Genomic DNA, 16,121 nt, shown 5'->3' on the forward strand with positions numbered 1-16,121 from the left:
TCTATTATCACATTATCTTGAGTCCAGTTATTTTATAGTAACATTAGAGTCCCAGTGCACGAATTTGTGCATGGGTAGAGTCCCTCTGGGTGGCCTGCAGGGTTCGGGACAAAACCCACAGTCCAATGCTACCTGCAGCTCCTACCTGCTGCTCCCACTCATTCTGGCCCCACTGTGTCTGCCGGGATCACGCCCAATCAGTCCCTATTGGGAGAGGCTCGTGCTGCCGCAGCAGCACTCACCAGCCATGAGCCCTGTGTCTGGCACCCTCCCAAGGGGAGTGGCCTGCGGGATTGGGCTGAAACTGGCTCTCCAACATCCCCCAAGGGGTCCTGGATTGTGAGAGGGTGCAGGCCAGGCTGAGGGACCCCAATGGTGCATGACCAGGCCAGGGAGGGACCATAGGAGGGCTCTAGGGCAGGTCCAGCGCATGTCACTCAGTCCCGATATGCCTCTAGGGACCTTACCTGTTCCCAAATTTAGTGTACTAAGCCTCTAGTTTATAATTTGTACTAGTTTTCATTGTTCAGCATCCAGCAAAGTATTTTACAATGAAATTTTTTGTATATATAAAAAAAGCTTTGATAACCAAATGATACTAACTCAGCAGAAAAGACATACAATCCAAACTTACTTCTTATGTCTGCTTTTAGCCAAAATGGAAGGAATGGAACTTAAATTACAGTATCATAATAGAAAACTAAGGAAAACCTACGAATCAAATGCTTTCAGATATTGAACGATAGGCAATCTCAGAGACAGATGTCAGAGTTTAAGGAGCTCAGCAGCTGGAACCTGTAAAGCAGGCTACTGGGAAGGAGAGGAAGCCACACAACGAAAGAGCTCCGGAGTAAAAATCTAAGCAGGGGTAATCTTGAACGTTGGGGTACACACTTATGGTATATGCATGGGATAAGGATTCATAAAGCCTTGCTAAGAATAAATTCAAGGGCAAGAAAAGCTAGGGTGATTTAAGATGAAATGCTCCTCAAATTTAAGCAATGCACAGAGATGTCCAAGTTTCAATCAGCCAGTTCAGAGAAAATTAATTGAATAACTCTGATATTCAGTAGAGACCCAAGAAGGTTTACATCTTGTAGTAAGGCTTAATTAACCCTAGAGTAAAGACTATGTTATCCTCCTCTAACAAAATTTGAAAGTATCAAACTGATCCTCACATAGTTTAACTGCCTCCCCAAAACTCCACTTTAAGGAATACTACTCCTAAAGCATTAGATTAAAAGTCCACCTCAGCCCACAAATTGATCTTAATAATCATAACAAATCAAACATAAGCATCATAAGCTTAATAAAATAATAGCATAGCTTTTTTATAAGAACATATGGAAAGAAAAAGAAATAATGTAGTATAGAAAGGCTGTCTGTAGCAGATGGAAATTGAGTAGGGAAGAGCATGAAGAATATGAATGAAAGAAATTACCTTAAATAAGAGAAAGTATTTCTTTTATCAAGGACGATAGTGTAACCCTAAAAAAAGAATATTATTAACCTATTTCTCTCCAAATAGTTTAAAAACAAATAGGTTGACAATAGCATAAGAGTGTCTATTAGCTAAGGTCCATAAAACCAAAACAAAACATATAGGGAACAATGTTTAATTTGGTTAGTATAAAACATCAATGTGTGTCACTTCCTCTGAATATTGTCTTGCTTTTAATTTACCTGAATCATCTGTACAGCTGATTTAATTTGTCATAGTTTCACTGTAGATTACTGGCCGACACATTGCTCAGATGACTTTTTTTTTTTTTATCAATTTAATGATCACAAGTAAAACTCCACAATCTAGAGAGAGAAGAAAGCAGAGAAACATAAAAAAGGAAATGGAAAAAAAAATAGAGGAAGGAAAAATGAGAGATGCGGGAGGCAGATGTAGGAGAGAAGAAATAGCAGAAAAGTCATCAATTAGCTGGACATTATAGTGCCACTAGAGCAGTGGTTCTCAACCTTGGCTGCACATTAGAATCACCTGGGAATCTTTATGTAATCAATCCTGATTTCTGGGCCTTGTCCTCTGGAAATTCTGTTTCTTTGTTACTAATGTTGTGGCCCTACCCCACAACAAAGAAACAGAATTTCCGGAGGATGAGGCCCATAAATCAGGATTTTAAAAAGATTCCCAGGTGATTCTAATGCGCAGCCAAGGTTGAGAACCACTGCACTAGAGGCCTGATGCACAAAATTTGTGCAGGAGTAGGCCTTCCTTCCCCCAGCTGCTGGCTCTGGTTTCCCTCTGGCACCCGGGACTGGGGCTTCCCTCCAGCCGCCAGCAGGCACCCAGGACCCAGGCTTCCCTTGCAGCCCTGGCTTTCATCCAGAAGGACATGCGGTGGATTTAGGTGGATGGTAAAGAACAGGAAGTAGGTCGCTAAGCTTTAGCTGCACTCCTCTAACCCTCATGTCAGGGTCTTATCTTCTGTCAGGCCACACATTTCCATAAGCAGCAACACAACTGATGTTAGGAGGTTCAAAGTTTTCACATACACCACCTTAGAAAATTGACAATAAAAGGTTTTGACTATTAGTAAATTAGGGTATAGTAAACTTGGGTACAGCTTCATCCACAGAGAAGATCAGTGAAATAAAAATTACAGGCAAAGAAACACAAATGTTTTTAATCTTTCTGGTGCCAAACTAAACAAATGCTCTATTAGAGTTGGAGGGACAAAAGAAGAGAACATGTACTTTTCACAAAGACATATATTTCTGATACTTTCTGTCTAGGTTTTCCTTCCTTCTTTTTATCTATAATAATAAAAAAAAGTGTAATATGCTAATTAGACATGACATCCTTCCTGACGAAGCCAGGGCTTCGAGGATGAAGCCCGGGTCTCAGGTGCCTGCCAGCGACCCGAGGGAAGCCTGGGTCCTGGGTACCAGAGGGAAGCCAGTGCCCGCAGCCATGGGAAAGAAGGCCTACTCTTGCACGAATTTCATGCATTAGGCCTCTAGTTTTATTACAATACTTTAATATGTTTACCTTTACTGAGAAACAAAAATGTAATTATACGTTGTATACAGTAGCAAGCTCTGTAGAAGGAAGGGGATTTATATGCCTAAGGGAAGGTGGTGAAGGCAAGAGGTTGACAACAAAACAAAAAGGCCCATAGTCTGATTTAATCAGACTTTAATCATAGACACAGGAATCTTTGGCATATATCTCTGTGTAACACACACACTCTCCCTCAATATATATACATATATAATTAATATATAATAATTAATATATGATATATAACATTTTATAATATACTATACTCACTTTTTAAATACTACCTGCAGTTTCTTTCCTTTCTCACTCTACTCTTAATAAATGACCCCTCCAGCAGCTGCCTTCCCTGTGAGTTCTGCACCAGTCCCCACTGATAATTGCTTGTGTTAAGCATAATGTTTTCACAGCTGCAAGCAGGATTTTTAAATAGCCAAGGTGCACTGAAGCCATCCTCAGCAATTAATAAATACAATATTAACAATATTTGCACTTGTGCCTTTTTTTACTCTGAGCATACCAAAGCACTTTACAAATAAACATGTGTTATTAACCTAATTTTTTACAGATGGGGAGAAAACCCTCTGGATTCAGGTTAAGGCCACATAAGTGACTTTCTTGAAGATTGCCCAACAAATCAGATGCATGACCTTGAATAACAGCCAGGACTCCAATAGGGCCTCTGCTTTGCTTTGTGAAAATCCATCCCCTATTAACATTTGAACTTTAAATGAGCACCATTTAATAAACTTTGCACATCACCATATTTGTAATAACATTTGCCATGAAAACCACTGTGTAATTTCTAATTTCCAATAATTCTTTCCATATATTGTAAAAGCAAACATTACCTTTTGGAGAGATTTTTACAGAGGAAGAAAAGCTCAAATCAACCACTCAAACAATGAATGATATGTATTCTCAGAGGTCCTGTCGGTGGAACCCATGGGCGCAAAGGAGGAACAAGTTGATATGGACGTAAGGAAACTGACGTAGGGCCCTGGATGGCTTTCAGAGGATGAAAAGTAGGTAAAGACTCTAAGAGAAATAAAAGGGGATTTGTTTAATAAATGTCTTCCTACCCAGCTACCAAAGCTCATGAGCCTTTTTTATCAACATTGAGAGATTAGATATCTTAAGATTATGTCTCAAGTTCACACTAAATGCCCAAAGGTTAAACTTGTACAATTTTTAATAAATTGTGCCCTACTTTCAATTATTTTATGAACTCTGCAGAAACATGAGTTTTGAGTTACATAACTAAAGCCACATTTCATTATTTTTAAAAAGATTACAGAAATATGTCAATCTTTATGAACATATATGTCCTCTATTTTGAACATTATGGTCCTAACACAGATTTTTTTGTTTGTTTTGTTTTATTTTTGTTTTTTATCTTCTGGGAAATTCTACCATCACTCTTCTTCAAGTCATTTAATACTTTAAGTATGACAGTACTAAATGAAAACATTAAAAAATACAATTAGATTTGTTAATTTAAGTTCCCAAACCATAAATCTATCTACTTATCATTGTGATATTTTAAAGTATTATTTTTATGGAAAACAGTACATGCAAAGGCATAGAAATTAGAATAGTCTTATATTTAACAGAAATACAGCTATTTCCTATTAAGATTATGCAAAGACTTTCTTCTAGATACTTTTAAAAAAACTAACACATATTTTTTTTAAGTTAAAGAGCAACTGAAACACATGTGAGATTATATATAATGACTAGAGGCCCGGTGCACAAAAATTTGTGCACTCAGGTGGGTACCTCAGCCCGGCCTGTGCCCTCTCGCAATCTGGGGCCCCTTGGGTGCCCCTTCCCCTGGCTGCTGGCACCAATTTTCCTCTGGTGCCAGGAACCCAGGCCTTCGCACTTGGCCGGGAGGGGCCCGCGCGGTGGGCGAGGGGCTTAGCTCTTTTAAAAATACTTCTGAATGTTTGGTAAATAACCCTGTAGGAATCTACTTTCTGAAACATGCTGGTTGTTAAGGGCTGATTTGGGTAAACAACAAAATGTATGTTAAAATCCTAATTCCCCAGAACCTCAAAATGTACCTGTATATGGAGATAAAATCTTTAAAGAGGGGATTACATTAAGTTGAGGCAATTCCAGTGGGACCCTTAGCCCATCTCACAGAAGTCCTTATAAGAAGAGGAATGTTGGGGTCCAGCCCCAGCAGGTCCAGGGGTTCCCAAAGGTGTGGACGGAGTCAGCGAAGAAGGAATGACACAGAGGCAGCGTTCAGGTGATCATCATAGCCAGGTTCTCTTTTTATTGTCCTGTTACATCTATATTTATACTATTTGATCCTATAAGCATGCCTCTATAAGCTTTTTTATTTATTTTTTGCTGAGGAGAGCATGGGGCCTGTTTATTGGGGGGTCAGTCAAAGGGGGAGCTGGCTAGGGTGGGGTAGGGCAGCAGCTTGTCTGGCCCCTGAGAAACCCAACTTGAGTCCAGAGCCTCGACCGCTTTGAAGCCAAAGTCTTCCTCTACCTTTATCTGCACGGAGGCCAGCTCTGGAGTCAGTGGGACTCCCGCCCGGCACCCTTCCTGTGACACTCACCGCCTCTTCCGCCCACTGGGCCCCTCGCCAGAGGCTTGGCTGCTGGCTTCTGCGGGCGCTGGTGTCCTCCTGGGCGGGGACAGCCCCTCTTTCTCTGGAGGCTCGTTCTCAGAGTTGCCTGGGGTGGGGGCGTCTGTGCCCTGGCTGCCTTCATCCTCCAGTAAGATGGTGAACTGGCTGGCCCGGTAGTCGTCGCCGTAGGAGTCCAGCACCCTCATGAGGAACCTCCGCTCCTGCTGGAGTCTCCATGTTATCCTCTATATCTGATGGAGCCTGTTCAGGACCCACTCATTCACCTGCTTGATCTCCCTGCAGCGCCGACCCAGCGCCTGGTACTTCCTGCGATTGAGTTCCCCTTGGCACCGCGGCCTCTGGCCTTGGGCTGCCTCCTCCTCTTCGTCTCACTCCTGGAGGTTGAAGCTGCCCAGACCGACACGAACTCCAGCTCGGTCTCAAGCTGCCTCCGCTGTGACCACTGAACAGTGGAGGCAGCGCCAGCTCTAAGCCGGGAGGTGCTGAGAACTCCTTAAAGCCCACAGCTGCCATGGACCCCTCTCTCTGCTCCAGCTCCATTTCTCCCTGGCTCCCTGCGCAGAACTTCCAACCTTGCAAGCCTCTTCAAGTGCAAAAGGAGAGGCCCCATCTGACTTCAAGGCCAGGAACCCAGGCCCCAGCCGCTAACCTCCTGGGAGTTGTGGTTCTCTATTTCTCACTCGCCTCCCTCGCCCCACTGCCACCCCGAGTCCCAGCTGAAAGGCCCTGCTGGCTGGTCTAATGCCTTGGCCAGGCATCTGAGTCACCTCCGTCCTTATTCCTGTCCTGACACCGCGCCATCTGACCACGGAGACTCTCCTCTTGGGAGGCCCCTGGGTCTCCTTCTGGGACCTGGCTGCGTTGCCCCGGGAACCGGATCCGCCTCTGGGTGTTCTCCAATCACTGGTGATCAGTGATCTGAGAAGCCGGGCGGGGTAGGGAAGAGGTGGACATCTGCCTCTTCCCTGCCCCACCCGGCTTCTCTGATTACTGGCCCAGGGCTGGCAAAGGCAGCCCGGCTTCTCAGATCACAAAGGCGCCCGGTTCTCTGGCTCTTGGCTGCCTCCTGGGTTGCGTCAACAACAGGTGGCTTCTTAGGTCCTTCCCTTTTCGCCTCCCATCATTGTGCCTACCTATGCAAATTAAACGCCATCTTTGTTGGCGGTTGACCACCATCTTTCTTGGCAGTTAATTTGCATATCACCCTGATTAGCCAATGGGAAGTGTAGTGGAGGTATGGTTAATTACCATTTTGGTCTTTTATTAGATTAGACAAGTAAAATTCCACTGTTGGTAAATAAGTTTTCACAATAAATAAGAGCTAAATTATTATAAAAGAGGGACATATGTTTATGCTATTGACATGGATATTACAAAAGGACACTATCTAATATGTCAAAATCCTGTTCTTAAGTGTTACATTCTGGAAATCATAGAATTATAAATTCTTTTTAGGGCTCTTGATTACAAAGCTCTAATGCCCATCATATTCGAGTCCTATAACAATCCTTTGAAATAGGATTTATTATTTTCTTTAAAATTCTTATTTGTTTTTAATTAACTGAGTATTTTTTAATTTATAAAAATAATAAACATTATTTGAAAAAGAAACTATGAAATAAAAATAAAATACACACTAAAAAATATAACATTCCTCTTTGCTTCACCATCTCCAGTTCTATACCTCGGTTAAACAAAATAATACATAGACATGTTTTTATATAGACTAGTCACATATTCATATATGCATCTTCTTATTGTCATTATGTATATAAATGAATATTATGCATACTCTCTAAAACCTTGATTTAAAACTAGAAATTGAATTTTGAGAAATTTATATACCAAAAAAAAGTAGATTTGTCACATATTACCAAGATATGCTTAATATCTAAATAATCCTCAATTGCTAAACATTTCTTTTTTTCCAGGTTTGTTTTTATTTCAAGTAATGCAACAAAGAACAATGAACTGCACAATTTTGAACATATCTCTATAAACTTCCTCAAAGTAAAAGTATTTGGTCATCAAATATATAAAATTTAGAATGTAATAGATATCACCAAATTACCCTTTTTTGTTTCAACTAATTTACAATTACTCTAGCAGTATATGAGAATACTTAGACAAATGTATATTTTCTCATTAAATAAATAATACATTCAATTCAAAATAGGATGACTAGAATACCACAAGATTGTCTATACAGAACGTTCAGTAAATAACCATAAACAAATTGGTGTACTCTCCAAATTAGACTCTCAGACAATTGTGTACCTGATCACAGATGTATCAATATTAATTAAATAAGAGTAAGATTAAAAAAGAAATGCATTTACGCTTCAAGTCTGCCTAACATTCCTGTGTTTCAAAACATAATATAGATTAACTTAAAAAAGTTAAGCATTATGCAATCCCCTTCATTGTCTACTTTCAGTGTTAGGGACTCAGAGCATGTAACAATCAGAACACTGGTCAACTCTCAATCTGACATTTTCATATTTTGTTCTCAGAGTCTTTATGAGCCATTAATACCTCTTTGATACCATCTTCTTACAGTGAGTATATCACAAAATATATTTGTGCATTAAAAGAGCACTAGGGAGAAAGTGCTATAAAAGGAATTGGTGGTTTTGGGGACCATTGTTTATGTTATTGGAAGAACAGTTTCTCAAATATACCACCGGAGAAAGAGTTGAAGACAAAAAAAAATGCTCATAATTGTGCAATCTTTAGAACTTTTAGTTTGCACATGATTTAAAAGTATTAGAGAATCAAATGTGGAGTAGAGAGAAGTTCTAGAGGAAGCCTAAAATTATCCAAAATTATTGCATTGAAAACATGTCAAAACAACTTGTGCTGTAGCTCCTTGTATGAGAAGAGAGAAAGCAAGACATCAAAAATCTATTTGAAGAAATAATGACTTAAAACTTTGCAAACCTGGTAAAAGAAAAAGAAACTCAAAGAGGCCTACACCAAAACACATCATACTTAAAATGGCAAAGGTTAAAGACAAAGAGAGAACCTTAAAAGCAGCAAGAGAAAGACAGTTACCTAAAGGGATGTTCCATAAAACTGTCAGCTGATTTCTCAATGGAAACATTTCAGGCCAGAAGGATTGACATGAAATCCTGTCAAAGTGATGAAAAAGGGACTTACAACCAATACTACTTTACACAGCAGTACTTAAAAAAAATTATATATACATATATATATATGTTTTTATTGATTTCAGAGAGGAAAAGAGAGGGAGAGAGGGAGATAGAAACATCAATGATGAAAGAGAATTATTGATTGGCTGCCTCCTGTACAACCCAACTGGTCAGCAAATATATAACCCGGGATGTACCCTGACCAAGAATCAAACTGTGATTTTTTGGTTCATGGGTCAATGCTCAACCACTGAACCGGCTAGGCCCCAGCAGCACTTTTTAATATTTACTTTAATATTGTTATTTGAATTTCAAATTAGAAAAATTCAGGATGGAGTTTTGAGCCACTCTCTACTTTATAGAGCTATAAAAACCTAAAACAAAGGACTTGATCATTAATGGAAACAGATTAAAATGTTGAGTTTTAAATTTGGCATTAAATTCTATAGTATAAATTTAGTTATTTTGAGGTTATCAAAGGATTTGATATAGTCATGGAAATATTATGTCATATAAAAAATCTTCTCAAAGGTGTTTCATTGTGTTTATTAAGTAACTTAAATAGACTTGTTCTTTCTAAAATATATTCCTTTGTATTTTCTTTCTTTACATTTAATTTTCTTTAGTAGCTCTTAACAATGATTCACTGGTTCCAGAGTTTATTATCCTGATTGAGAAAATGTGAAATGAAGTACCTCAGCCACTTGAGTTGTAAAACTACCACATCATTTAGCTTGGGAAATGGGATCTGTGTTCCACAACTCTCCATTCTCATATTCAGAGAAAGCCAATATAACTGAGGTGAATTTGTAGGAAAATATTTGAAATGAACAAGTAGATGAGACTTTTCTTTCCTCTAAATCATTGAACATATATTTCTTTTTGAGAAAGGAAAATTATTATCCCTCTGTGAAGTCATATTTGAGGCAAGAGCATTCAGCAGTGAGTGGGAAATGTAGTTCTGGCAGAAGTAGATATAAGAACTGCTTTTTAACTTATTGAGGAAGGGGAAACAGATAAAATGATTTTACTGCTGTGAATGTCATTCTCTATCATGAATTCACAGGGAAATTTTATGAAACAGGCAGTTTTACTAGTGCCTACCTAAAGTCAAGAAACATTTGATTTCCATCAAGTAATTCATTTAAATATATTAACTGATTAGTTGATTGATTTGGTTGATTAATGGAATGTTGTCTGTATGTTAGGAATTGGGGGTATAATTTGAATGTATAATTTAATGAAGAACATATCTTCTTTGTTTTCTAGGGATCTTTTTTCTTTCAAAAAAAATTATCTATATTCAGACCTGAAGAAATGAAATGATTTTTCCATTTGGATATAAGTAGAAGAAAAATTTTAAACTACTTCCTGGATTTAGTGCATACAGTGGAAGTAATGGAAATGCTGGAAGATCCTGAATTGGAATCAAATTCTCTAAAATGCTCCCATTACCATTTCAAGATAAAAGCACAAAAATACACTAATGGTTACAAAATATGTCAATTGGCTCTTTACAGAGGTTTACCATTTGTGTGTTTAATGTTGGATGTATTTATTCTACAGTATGCATTATTAATTAATCCTTTAAATATAGTTGAGTTGTATGGAAAAATTCCTTATTTTATAATTATTGTAATTCAGCTATATTCATAATGTAGTATAGCAAGGCATTTTTCTAAGTGCCCAAACATGTTAATATATTTAAAACTCATTGCATCTCTATGAAAGAAATACTAATTTTATACCCACTTTCAGATGAGGTAACTGAAGAAATAATGTTAAGGAACTTTCCAGAAGTCACACAGCTATTAGCAGTGGACCTGGGATTTAGAAAGAAAAAAAAAAAGCTATACTCCAGATAACATGCTTTTTCAGTTTTGCTTTGTATGTAGAGATAAGAGTAAAGTTAATCCCATGTACCCATCACCCCGTTTCAATAATTAGAAACATATATTTGTCCAATGTTGTTTCAACTATGTACTGCCCCTATATGTACTTTTAATGTATTTTGGTAGAGTAAAAGTGACTAAGTGACTACCTTGAATCTACAGCAAAAGAACATTTCCTTCTAGGGGAAGATAATGATGTTATTGACTTGGTAGAACTTTCTTAGAATGATAGTAGAATTGGCACAAGAAACATTCAAAGAAATGACTTTCTTTTGACCCAGAGTAACTAAGGAAGGCTAAGTCACAAATAACCATTTCTGCTATGGAAATGCAGGTACAATCAGCCCTGAACTTTTCAGGAACAGTGAGTGATGCTGGATGGAAAGGGTACCTAGATTTAGAAACTTGTAAGAAGCAGGCTATAATGCTGGGAGTGGACAAGCAACCTGCTTCCCAAGAAAGCCAGGTAGAAAACATTGAACATACATGGAGATCTAAATAAAGTTAAATTCATTCAATATTACCTTAATACTGGTAAGAACAAAAACGTGTCACAGTTATCTAAAAGTTCACAGAAGGCAGAATTTAGTGATGTCAAAAATATTGAACCAGCGGGAATATACATCACACTTAGTAGTGTTCTTCCACAGGCAGAGTGATCCCTCAACTAAGGGCAATAAAGAGCCAAATAAACCTGGGGGTGGGGAGGGAGAAGGAGAGAGAGAGAGAGAGAGAGAGAGAGAGAGAGAGAGAGAGAGAGAGAGACCCTTTCACTGCAACTGTGTTCTTCAACTTAAGAAAATATGAGAAAAGAATCTCTAGACTGCTCTTCAAAATCTACACTAGTTAACAGCTGCAAAGGTACACAAATAGATAACAAATGTGAAATTCAGTTATGCCTATTAAAGAGAATTCAGGTAGCCACTGAAGTTATACTTTCTTCAAAAGATGAAAAAGGCAAGACTCCACTCATGTTTCTGTACATTAAAGTGGTAAAACCAATGCGAAAAACCCTTGCCACTCACACTGCAGTCATATGTTTGCCAGTACTTTGGCAAACAAAGGTAGCAGCCAGATTACTGGCTTGCTGGTCCTTGGAAGAAAAGTTGTAAGAATATCTAAGACCATCATGGATCCAGGAAAGCCAGTAATTTTTTCCTATACACTAATATCTGGCTAGTTGAGATGTGCTCACATTCACTGAGGATTAAGGGCATGTCAACTTTAAATCCTCCCTGTCTTCTCTGTAGCTCCAGAATCATGCACTTCTCTGGAACCAGCTGTCAATGACAGTGGTATTCTTAGGAGATTTGTAAAGTATCCAGAACTTGACTTACAAACCTGAGACATTCTGGTTTCCCTACTTTAACTCTGAGTATTAATTAAAACATAGTGGATAATTCCACCTTATTTTAATCATCTAGTATAGCAGTTTCCAAACCTGGTACTATTGATATTTTGAGCTGAATAATTCTTTGTTTGAGATGATGATGTGTGTTGTACAATGTTTAGTAGCATCTATGGCTTTTACCCACTAGATGCCAGTACGCACCTCCAACTGGGACAACCAAAAGTATCTCCACACATTAACAAATATCCATGGAGAGAAAAATTGCATCACATTGAGAACCACTGATCAAGTATTGGACCATTAGTCCGGGCCTATATTCCATTCTGAAAGAGACTGTAAGTTATAATGGCCAAAACATGTTGAAATTTGACAACTTCAAATATATATCATACTTAATTATATACACAGTACTATATTCATCTGTGTATATTTTGTTTCCCTTAATAAGTCCTAATTTTTTGCAAAATATTTTATTAAGAAATTAACAAACCAATTTCCCCCAAATTTCCTGTGTTAATACTTAGTATGCATTTCTAATAGCTAGAACATTTTTATATAAACCTTAACTTAGTAACCACAAAAATACAATTAATAATAATTCCTAAAAATTATCTAATATATAGCTGATATTCTAAAGTCACCTATTGTTTCAAAATATAATTTTATTGTTGACTCATGTGAATAAAGATCAAACAAGAACTACACATTGCATTTTGATTGATATGTCTCTTTGTGTCATTTTTACTGTAGGGAATTATCCATCTTTCTTATTTTCTTCTGGCCATTTATTAGTTGAATAAATGCACTAATTTGTTCTGTAGGATTTCCCACATTCCCATATTTAGTGAAATGTGCTATATGTATGACACTGAATTATAGGAAGATAAATATAAGTTTAGGAAACCTTTATTTTCTGTAATAGTAATTACACTTACTCTTTGCTCTGGCAGGAAACATCTTAATTGTAATGGACACTAAGCATCTCTTCACCTTGCTCTTAAGGGAGATACTATTTCTATCTTCCAAGGAGATCTCTATACAAATATCATTGAAAAGAGCCATCAGTGTCTCATTCATAAGACATTCTGAGGTAGGAGAGATCTGTGTAGAATTGTCTCACAATATTATTCAGCTCTCATTTCCACATCATCTTGAATTCTGGAGAACTGTCTAAATATGACACTTCATTGGTCATTCTTATTAATCTGACCTTCAGAGGCTAGGAACAAAATCCATTCAATTGTTTCTTACAACATTTAATTAAGGCTATCCTTAATAAGATTCAAGAAGCCTAATGAGGACAACCTCAAGTATTGACTAAAATATGCCCTGCAAGTTACCAGACACAGCTGGCCAAACAAATCAGGTTTTCACGTAGAAAGCCTGGTGTTTTTCTCCATACGTTCAGCACTGACCTTTCTACTTGGCTTACGGCATTACTCCAGGCATAGCAGTTGCATTAGTGATTGCACAGACTCTGTTTTGGATTGTAAGAAACACGTTTCAGGAAATCATTCATAACACACATGACCAGGGAGCCCAGGGTGCACTGAATGCCTTCCGGGGCCATTGCAATGTAATTGATCACTTCAGTTAAAGTCAGGGATAAATTTGGTACCAAGGTTTCTAATTTGTTGACTCACATTAAAGAGATAACTGCCTCCAAGGAGCACATAAATAATGAATTGGTTAGCCCTTTGGGAAGTACCCCAAGCAACCAAGAGCAGCCTCATTTTGAAAGAACACCAATAGTCATATGTGGGCTGCAAGATCTGCTGTTAAAGTTTCATAAAACACCTGAAGGTTACTTACATTTACCCCTAAGTTACAAATCACTGTGTTTTTAGGAGAGGAGTAAGTTAGTTCACTATTATAGGTAAGCAGTACAATGCTAGAAAAAGGTATAGAGTCCCTAGAAAAAAATCATTTTCCAAAACTGTGGGCTCTTGCAAGTTGAATTAATATCCACTGAGAGAGGGCAGAAGTTGAGAATGCCTCCAATATAATCTCCCCTCAAATTAATAAGTTTTAGGTTTCCAGGTTTAGTTTGAATAATTCATCTAATTCTTATTTGGAAGGGAGTGCCCAAGTTACCAAGGGTAGCATGTATAAATCCCACAGAATGACTAAGTGATGGCTCTGGAATGTGTGTGTAGAAGACATCCAAAGACTTTGAAAGGTATTTTGTGTTGGAACTGTAGTTGCTGGGGGCCTCTCCTCTGTTTTGCTCTGAGAAACAAGAAAATTGAATTAAAAAATAAGCATATCCTCAGAATAGATCATATGTTAAGCCATAAAAAATGTCTCAAAAAACTTAAAAGGTATTGTCATCAGAGTTTGTTCTTCAATCACAATAAAAAAAAATTAGACACAAAAAGATATTTGGGAAATTCACAAATATGTAAAAATTAAATGATATACACTTAAATAATCCATGGGCTGAAAAATAAATCATAAGAAAGATTTTTTAAATACTTTGAGATTAATATAAATGAAAACACAACATGCCTAACTATTTTGAGTGTAGCTAAAATAGGGCCTAAAGGAGAACTTATTTCCTAAAGGAAAACTTTTTATGCATACATCAAAAAGAATAAATATCTCTAAGCAATAAACTGAAGTAGATGAGTAAAACCAAAACAAGTGGAAAGGAGGAAATAAAGATTAGAACAGATAAATAAAATGGAGAAAATCAATGAAACAGAAGGTTGTTTCTTTACAAAGTTCAACAAAATTTTAAAATGTTTACCCAGATTGCAAAGAAAAACATAGAAAAGACCCAAATTACCATACAAGAAACAAAATAAGGGACATTACTCAGGGCTTTATAGAAATTTAATATATATATATAAGGGAATACTTTGAATAAGTATATGAAAATAAATTAGACAACCTAGATAAAATGAACAAATGCCTTGAAAGACACACACTACTGAAAATGACTCAAGGAAAAATAGAAATCTGAATACATATTTAACAAGTAAAACAATTCAACTCTTGATCAAAAAACTTCCCCTACACAAAAGTCCAACAAAACATTAGGGTAAATTAAATAATAATAATAATAATCTACACTAATAAAGGACAAACATGCAAATTGGCCATACCTTTGCTATGCCTTAAGCCAGGGGTCCTCAAACTATGGCCTGCAGGCCACATGCAAATACAAATATTGTATTTGTTCCCGTTCTGTTTTTTTACTTCAAAATAAGATATATGCAGTATGCATAGGAATTTGTTCATAGTTTTTTTAAAACTATAGTCTGGTTCTCCAACGGTTTGAGGTACAGTGAACTGGCCCCCTGTTTAAAAAGTTTGAGGACCCCTGCCTTAAGCCATGCCCACCAGCCAATCAGAGTGACTATATGCAAATTAACCCAACCAAGATGGCGGCCGGCAACCACGGAGCTGGAGTAAGCAGGAGGCTTGGTTGCCCCATGATGGAGGAAGCCAAGCTTCCCGCCTGCTGCGGCCCGGCTCTGAGCTCCACTCAAAGCAACAAAGTTTCAATTATAGAAGGTAAATAAACCCCAGATACCTGCTTTCAGCCAGCCGTGGCCACAGAGCTGGAGTGAGCAGGAGATGGGTTGCCCCTGGAGATGGAGGAAGCCAAGCTTCCCTCCCTCCCACCCACCCTGGCTGGCTCTGAGCTCCTCTCAAGGCTACAAACTTTCAATTATAGAAGGTAAATAAATCCCAGAATAAAAAAAAGAAAAGAAAAAAAGGAGAGGCTGGGAGCTTCTGTCGACAGGAGGATTGGCCACCCTGAAAACGGCCCTCAGCCCCTCACCCAGACAGGCCAGGCACCACAGTGGGGACCCACAACCCTAAAGGGGGTGTGGCCAGCGTGAAAACAGCCATCAGCCCCTCACCCAGGCTGGCCAAACCTCCATGGGGTGAGGGTCCCCACTGGGGGAGGCTTGACCAGCCAGCAAACAGCCATCAGCCCCTCACCCAGGCTGGCCAGGCATCCCAGCAGGACACCCCACCATGATCTGGGACACCATTCAGGGCAAACCAGCCAGCCCCCACCCATGCACCAGGCCTCTATCCGATATAATAAAAGGGTAATCTGCAAACTGACCCTAACAGCAGAATGACTGGG

General features: G+C 38.4%; 1 pseudogene; it reads right to left on the minus strand.

The window, feature by feature from the left end:
• Positions 1-5,202: 5,202 nt before the first annotated feature.
• On the minus strand, positions 5,203-6,161 carry LOC132236474 (TCF3 fusion partner-like; annotated as a pseudogene).
• Between the last annotated feature and the right edge of the window lie 9,960 nt (positions 6,162-16,121).

This window comes from Myotis daubentonii, chromosome 6, assembly GCF_963259705.1.
Source record: "Myotis daubentonii chromosome 6, mMyoDau2.1, whole genome shotgun sequence".
Lineage (NCBI taxonomy): Eukaryota > Metazoa > Chordata > Mammalia > Chiroptera > Vespertilionidae > Myotis > Myotis daubentonii.